Source organism: Lineus longissimus, chromosome 6, assembly GCF_910592395.1.
Source record: "Lineus longissimus chromosome 6, tnLinLong1.2, whole genome shotgun sequence".
NCBI classification, from domain to species: domain Eukaryota; kingdom Metazoa; phylum Nemertea; class Pilidiophora; order Heteronemertea; family Lineidae; genus Lineus; species Lineus longissimus.
The window spans coordinates 17093286-17101977 of NC_088313.1; the positions used below are offsets into that span (position 1 = coordinate 17093286).

At 39.4% G+C, this 8692-nt stretch overlaps 2 protein-coding genes across 4 annotated transcripts in view; one reads left to right on the forward strand and one right to left on the reverse strand.

The window, feature by feature from the left end:
* LOC135488942 (G-protein coupled receptor dmsr-1-like) overlaps positions 1-8655 on the reverse strand; it is a 156593-nt gene extending 147938 nt beyond the window's left edge. For all 3 annotated transcript variants that reach the window (XM_064773932.1, XM_064773930.1, XM_064773931.1), the window contains exon 1: positions 8526-8655. The gene's annotated coding sequence lies outside the window, so the exon portion shown is untranslated. The remainder of the gene's footprint in view (positions 1-8525) is intronic.
* Positions 1-8692, forward strand: part of LOC135488941 (sodium- and chloride-dependent glycine transporter 1-like) — a 234830-nt gene that overhangs the window by 165486 nt on the left and 60652 nt on the right. The window lies entirely within an intron of this gene.

The following is an 8692-nucleotide window of genomic DNA, read 5'->3' on the forward strand; positions in this document are numbered from 1 at the left end:
TGATTCCCCATCAGCAAAGGGGTGTGATGTGAAAGGGGGCGCTAAAGTAAAGCTCAGAGACAGTTTGTAACGACAAACCTAACTGTTTGGGGCCTACAGATCGGACATGAAGGGCTGTCCCACACATCATTTTTGGTCCTTGCAATTTGTACCAAAGGTACCAGAAATCAGTATTATGCAATATGAAAGAGACAGTTCAATGATATAACAATGTAGACAAGTTTACTTATATGGAGTGCGACGAATGATGACTATAGCAAGAGACTCCGAGACTTCATATGAACTTCTTGTATCCTATCGGTGACTCGAAGTAAAAGGGCACAGTGTCTATCCCAATCCAATCCACTTCAATTTTTTAGTTTTCTGTACTCGTGTCGAACCCTAAGCCACTACGGTCTTCACACTGATAATTGGAAATGATGAATAATTAGTCAAGACTCCGGTCCATGAGATAGTGTTAGGAGGAAGCTCTCTCTTTCCTTTAGGGTTCCACCCAGGAATTAATAACCTCTCGCCATAAAGAATGTCTTCCTGGCGCGGACGTGAATCAATCTTTGATTGGCCCACGGGCTTCCGAATGGCTTGGGGAGCGGTGACACAAGTCATGGTCAGCCCCATGGCAAGGCCCTACTTTTCCAAAATTACATCGTTAAGAATTTATCGGAAAATCTTTGGTTTCCTATATCAGTAATCAAAATGGGCCGTATTCCTGATGCGTTGAAGCCGGTGAAACATTATATAGGCTAGTCCGTGGAATGTTGTACGATCGTCAGCTGATGTGATGGTTGCTCTCTCAAAGTTCCTGCTGAATCAGTCCTCGAACGCAGGATGGGACTTTTTCTGTACTGAATTTACTTTCCCATCGTTTATTGCAATAAGGCAAACAGGACCTATAATGGACCTATTATGAGATCAGGACCTGCGCTCTTCAGGTCATTCATTCCAGCTCCGTCTGAAGACCCAGGTCTCTTGGGAGGCGTTTGGAAAGCTTATATGATATTCATTGTGCAGCTCTTTGAGCACTTAGAAAATTTGATACTGCTTCCTTCCTTTCGACAACAACACGAGGAATTTTCTCCTTCAACAGCACCTCCCGTTCTATTAACACCCACGGTTGCCCGAGACGGTTGTTGGCAAACTTTGTTTATTTTCCTAGTATATTCCTGCCAGGGTCTACCTGGTACCGCTTAACAACTGCCCCTGCTGTTTGTTTGCGTTAATTAACCGACCAAAATTGCGAAAGGCATTAAAACCATCTTAAGTTTATCAGGAATGAGGTATCACTGGCTTCGCGAAGTTATCCCTGATTATGTTTAATTAGGTTGAGTTTTTTAAATAGTTCCTAACTGAAATCAAATCAGTGAATTTTAACGATCCTTTAACCGAATGCCGCCAAAACATTCCATACAGTTTCGTCCGTGGCGAAATGTTTTTTCAAGAAATAGAGGTCTGGTTTTTTCATTCAAGCGTCTACTCAAAATGTTGGTTTCTTATGGTTCGTGGGTATCACCAGCTGAAATCATCGCCGAACTTGCTACGTGTACACTAATTTGATATGCATAGCCACTGTGCTTGTATTTTGGTAATGGAAGCAGGCCCATCGCATTGCTCATATACAACCCACCTTTGATTGACTCGTTTCAAGATCCAACTAGCCAGAGTAAGTTGTGGCTTTTGCAAGTCTTGTCTGTGAAGAAGGGCACAATAAACCACACGTGTAACATTGGTTTCATGCAATCCAAAGTAAAGAATGGAGTTATTGGCATTACCATGATAAAGTAGGCATTGATGATGAGGTATCCATTGATATTACCATGATGCAGTCGGAGTGGATGATATGAGGCATTTAGCGACAAACAGCTCGATAGAGATTATTTTGAGTACCGACAAATGAGGTAATAGGTGCACTTTATCAAGGCGTGAATTCGTTATGGGAAATCCAATGGTTTGAATGGTTCTGAGACCTGCCCGTTCAATTACTGTTTCGATCTAAACATGAACCAACTATTCAAATATCGGTCTACGACCAACTGTCGAGTTTTTCTTCAGAGCTTTCAATCAAACAAACGAGAATGTATCTTGTGTAAACAGCTGTTCTGCCGTTAAAAAGCTTCATTTGACTAAAGTATAACTTTGTTCATTCTATGCCTACCTGCTTTCTTCAAAAGTGTAATAACATGACGGTGATAAGAATACGACTTGACAATGCACTTTACATGTAATCTCATCTTTCCTCTAACATGTACGGTATTCCGCTAACAGCCTTAGCACCTGGCAGGCTGAGTTTCGTCGGCTTCTCGGGTTGAAGAAGAAAACACTTCCTTCGTATAGCATAACTGTAAGCCATCTTTTACTTCATGGTGGGATGATGATGAATGAGCCGAGAGGCGATATTTTGACTTGAAAAATTGATGTTGCGGTGGAGATTTTGATGAATAGACAAAGTGCTCTCGTGAGAATGAATTGATGCTAGGATATTTATGATGTCAGAATTGCATAAAAACGGTTAACGCTGCTTATCGGGAAGTACATGTATATGATATTATCGGTTTCAAAATGCTGACGATAAATAGACGTAGCTCTCACTCATGTCTAACACTTGAAGATAGTGAATGGTATCATGAAGTGATTGCGTGGTATATCAAACTATCTGCATAGCATTCTCTATAGTGTTAACTTGACGGACCATGGACAAAATAACAGAGAAGAGCCCAATATTGCCTAGGGTATCCGGCACAAGTTGATTATAGCAACACGGAATCAGTGTCATTCGGAGATGTATTATATAAATGAAAAGAGACAGGTAGACTCTTGAAAATAAGGATTTTGAAGCTTTTTGGTCAAAAACTCATTTGGGTTTTTCAGCCAACACAAATATGCACCTCGATAAGGTTTTCCAGGGAAATTAAAAACTCGAAACTCAAATGGTTTTTCATTCCCCTGAAAATGTCTACACCAACGGGTTGGTTTTTTAAAACCTCAAAGAACTTAATTTAAAGATACTGCAGCTGTAAACTGCGTTCTTTTACATGATGTCATATTGCCCAGTGGGGAAAGGTTCATAAACTAATTTCGTACGTTCTACAGGCGCATCAGTCCAAAGTAATGCAATTTGGATCAACAAACTTATGAATACATCACGGCGAATAAGAGTGAAGTTTCCCCTAGAAGCATTTTGATATTGGGCTGATACGACTGTCTCGGGTGCCGTTGTCGCTCACAAACGATGCCATAAACAGTTAGCGTCAGGTATTCATATGTCATCCGTCCCCTATCGTCTCTTCTGATGTCTCCTTATGATGCCGTATATCAGAACTTATTGTCTGAAATGCTCGGCTCAATTAACGGAAAATGAAACTGAGATTAAGTCACATTGGAAACATGCATACATATGGCATAATCATACACCTAGAACTAATTGAGGACTGGCTTGGGATGGCTTAATTGTACACATGGTACAATTGATGGTAGTATCTCAGTTAACTGGCAATAAATGTAACATTTATATCCATACATTTTATTTCGTGACGCATCAGGAACTAAGGTAATATCATTTGTAATTGCATCACATTTCAGGTCAAGAGACATCGTGTACAACAGCGGAGTATCATAAACAACACAAAACAAGCAATTTTGTTTAGAAACGATGCCTTGCTATTGTAAGATCATGACAGCATTTCTCGAATCGTTCGCTACGCGACAGCAGCTTAGCTCTGAAGGAGAAGTGTATGGAACCTATCAAAATTATGTTTGGCAGTTGTTTGTTCGCAAAGACAACTTGATGTCACTAAAAAATGTGCCTTAATGAAAATTGGAATAAAAAATTTGCTGAGTACATTTATTAAGTGCATGTAAAATGGATTTGCAATTAATTTGACACACCAAGTATTTTTACGTTGCTTCCTTGCAACGCCCCACCATATCAAACATTAAGAAATTGATCCGCTCTAGAGACAGCGATTAGCCAGCAAGATCCGGTAATCGCGAGGACTGTTAATCTGCTTTAGATCCTCATCGTAATCAAGCACCTGTTAAGACACCACACCCACCTACGTTAATACCAACAATATTGGGGACGAAGATGACATATCAGAGACTGTATAGAAGCAAGGAACTTTATACCAGCGCGTTGCTGTGATTTGGATTTGTAATCATATAATGGAGAAAAGTGCATCAAATTTCATTTCATGCACCGATATATACCGGTTTGGTAAAGGTATGCACACGGTGCAAGGGCCTAAAGGTCGCTGTTCCTTGTTACTATTCACTCTTGTAATTAGAATTGCCGTATCTTTGGGATACAGAGTGCTTTGACAATCAAAGTTGGATCAAAATAAAGTGTTGCATTTCACCCACGCAAGAAGCGTTGATGTTTCCTGAAGAGGTGCAATGTACAAACATCCCCTAGAGCACCCTGCACGTCGACAAACATTCCCTACTGTGGCGACACGAGAACTGCAATCTTTAATACAAAATGACAAAAATATAATGAATGATACATGCAAATGTCAAAGAATTATATTATCCTGATTTGTTGCGACACAGTCACGCTGATGGAATACTCGTCAAAGCACAATGGTTCTATAACACTAAACAGATATAAATCATTGTGATTGAAATGCCGTATTAATTACTAGCTATGTATTAACTTTGTTGATTTATGAACTTGGAAAGTCATTTCAACATCATTTTGTTAGACTTCGGTGATCAAGTGATTTATAACGCTCTTTACCTCCAAGGTGGGCATGAATGATTTCCCGGTGGATTGTCTGTGATTTCAGAATCATTGACCGATGCCTTTGAGGTTTGACAAGATGCATCGGTAGGTCGTTTGATCAAGTATGAGTTGTCATGGTATTACCATAACTGCCAATTATTTGACATGACCTATTCGCCTATTATAAATTAGAACCATAACTCACCCCAGAACCAAATTAATGAAAATCGGGAAGAGCAAACCCAGACTACCTATGGTATTCAAAACAGGTGAATAGATGACAACAAGTGGTTGTACCAGATATCTTCGGTGAAAAATGAAAGCGCAAATAACTTTGACACGCTTCCCCTGCTTTATTAAGTGGACTTCATTTCATCGTGAAATTGCTGCTTGAATCTTTATTGATGAGGAAATCGGAAGTTACTGGCGAGGCTGCTGTGTGTCAAGGGGATACGAAGTAGGCAAGCTTGCGTAAACAGCTTGCACTATCGGCTAATGGTTTCGCTCCCCAAAGCAGTTCAGTTGTATTTTTTGACGGGATGTGGATGGTGGTGGTGGTGGGGGGGGGGGGTGTGGCAATAATTACCGGAACAGCAACATGCACTTCATGGACTTTGTATTCCTTTTCTCTGACCACTTTTAATTGATTGTAACGGAATTAAGAAACGAATCATAAGGACTCCAATCTGATTTTCACGTGGAATCTTGAATTACTTGAACGAAAAATTGAACTTATGGATGGTTACCATATGCCAAATTCTCCTAAAACCATACCGGTACCTGGTCCATTGAAAAAATCTCTCACATTCCCCAGTGGGTAAATCACTATGGCTATGGAGCAAAATATGCATTTAAAACATATGGCAAAAGCAACCTTAACACCATTCTGGTGGACGTATGAAGCGAATCTGCCGGTCTGAGAATCCTTTGTAGTTTTGTTTGTGTGTTAGCAGCAGTCTTCTCGTACTTTCATCACAATACTACCAGTGTTGGTGAAAAACATTGGCGTTGGTGTAATTTTAGAAATCACTACAATGTTTTACCTGTCAGTAACAACACTTCTTCCTGAAGATGGACATGTTTGAAGTCTTTCAAGTTCAAAGCTTCACCTTTCTTGGGCTAATCCGAGGCAAATACGAGTCGTACAAAACCCCAAAAAAGCCTGTCATAGAAATTAAGTCGAATGGGTGAAAAAAATATGTTTCGAATGAATGAATACAACTTGGCCGTTGCACTATTTGAACACTCAATGAAACCAGACCTGACACAGGCTATATATCAAAAGTGAGATTCTGATATCACAAGATATTGTCACCTCAAAAAGCATTCGGTTGACATGGGTTGTGAGTGATTCGAGACATGAATCATTCCAGCAAAATTACAATTCAACTTATGTTTTAAGCAATTTTTGTGAAGTCCTCCTAAGGTTTCAAAATGGCTCAAGTATTGTAAAAATAAAAGACAGTAGATCGACCCGGCCTTTAACCACTAGTTTCCGACCTTCTTACGGCCCCGGATAACTCACATGCTATACCATACGCAGCTAATACCTCTGAAGTTCAGAATAGTTACCATGCTAGCATGGCTATTTAATGATACATACCACATTGAGAAAGCAAAAGGAGTTACCTCAGTAGATCTGGGGGTCGTTAGGATAGTTCTATATTTTGTTGTATTCTGCAGTGTTTATGCGATATGTATCATGCAGCAGTATTTTCATACGCTCCTGGCGATATCAGAGAAATGCTCTGACAGGACTGGCGCTGTGTGTGTGAAACATAATAAATGGGTTTAACATTTTACCTGTCAGCAACCTACAGCTCTTACTGTCAGCAATTCAAAGATCAAAACACACATTGCAACCTTACCTGTCCATCAAAAGTAATCAACATGCCACTTCCTCGAACCACTAACAACATTCAGTCTAACTTCTGACGCCGTAAAGCCTCACGAATTCCTGCCTTCAGGCTGAGTACAATATATACAATTCGGCTGTACCAAAACTGACGTTGACAATATTTCAAGTGCACATTTGTACATGATTACTTTCATAAAGGCGCAAAGTTAAAAGCGATAAGGCTCATCTGTTGGCACGTAGGGGACAGATGTGTGCTTATTTAACCCCGTTCAACGTTTTTCGATTCCTAATGATACTATCCTAGTTTCTACTGAATATTCAGTAGAAACTATTCATGTTTATTAATTATTATTTATCTAAATGTAGATAAATAATGATTACTTAACATGAATACACACATGACATCTGTACGTTTGTTCATTTACTGATGCGTTTTATATAAAAGTCCCGATGGATTTTCTCGCTTATAAAATATTCTCCGCGTTTTCTTGAATTACATTGGCAACTGCCCACTAAATTTGGTTATTGAGATCATGTTTGTTTTTTCACTTTGTTATCAATAAAACCAGCTCAATGTGATCAGATGTGGGGAGGATTTGTTCCGACAAAGGAAACCAGTCACGACATGTCATAACATCTTCAAGGGACGGTGTGTTTTGAAAGACTCCGACAATATTTCAATGACACGATTTTATTGTTAGTTCTCTAGAGTGCTTTGATGTTAAGTGCCGAACTTCGCAAAATCCATTGTTTCAGAAGATCATGGTTTACTTCCCGATTTTCACTTGAAAATATTAAGCACCACTAAAATGCTGAAGAATCGTTACGAGTAAGCTATCGGTCTGTCAGTTAATATTTTTTACATGGTAAACACTTCGGAAATGAAATCAACAAAAAGCGAGACATTTCCGCTGAAAATAATTTCTTTGGTTTCGTCTACGATCAATCAGACTCGTGTTTCCTGTTGTCAAGAAACTGACTCAAAAATCGAGAACATTCAATAACAGTAAAAACATCTCTGAGAGCTAGCTTGTCAAACATAAAGGTATGTTACATGCTTAAATTTTGCATTTTTTTTCGCTGATATGATACTGTTTTAATCAAGACTCTTTATCACTGTACCTGGGTGTTTGTTACAGTGGTTCGATTCCGATATATCTTTTTCTACAACGAACCAAGTATTATTGTTCAGTCCATTCTCAACTGATCCCCGGAATCATCTATTACACTATCCCTCAGTAATATCCGATACCAGGGAAACCGTGACTACAGTATTAATCAATCAATTTCCCAAGACCAATCATCGCACGTATCATTCACCAAAGACCTATCATCTCACGTTCAATTAGCCAATTGGGGTACGCTTTAATCTTTGTTGTCGCTGAATGGAGGCAACGACAAATGAAGACAGGGTAAATACTTTGTACCCGACCACCAATTAGAGGAAAGAGCTGATTAGGGATCGAAGACCATGATATTTATTTTCCTTGTAATTTAAGATCAAAGGTGATATGGGTATGACGAATAGTAAGACGATGTGGTGAAACTTCGCTGCGTGGATTCTGGATGCCCAGGTTTATATTGTCGGTCATCTTTCATGAAGATGAGACCTCTTGCCTTCAATACACCAGAGATTAAAAGCGCACAAATCATTCGTTCCAAGGACGTTGTCCTTGGACATTTAAAACTGTTACACCAGCTAAGGCTTTGGTCACCATCTTCAGATATAAGATCTTTTATCTCAATATCAAATTCAAACGAAAGATTTGATATAAAATGGCAGCAAACCACACCTATCATGTTTCTTTAATGAAGTAATTTCATTTTAGCGCAAGAGAGCACAGGGCCGAAATGTCTTTGCGACAAGTATTTTGCTTCTTCTACAAAAAATTAAAATCTTGGCCCCGAATTCATCATATAGGCAGTAATGCAATAATATAAAATAATTACCTTCAATACTGTGAAACTTTGAGCTGCTATTGGTGGCTTTCCTGTGGACCAAAATCGTAGTTTTAGTATCCAAGCTCGAGTGCAGTCCTGAACGACGAGCTGAGAACTGCGCCTGGCGTCCGGTCTGAGTGCTCGCATCAGTTCTCACCTTTTCCACCTCGACTGTT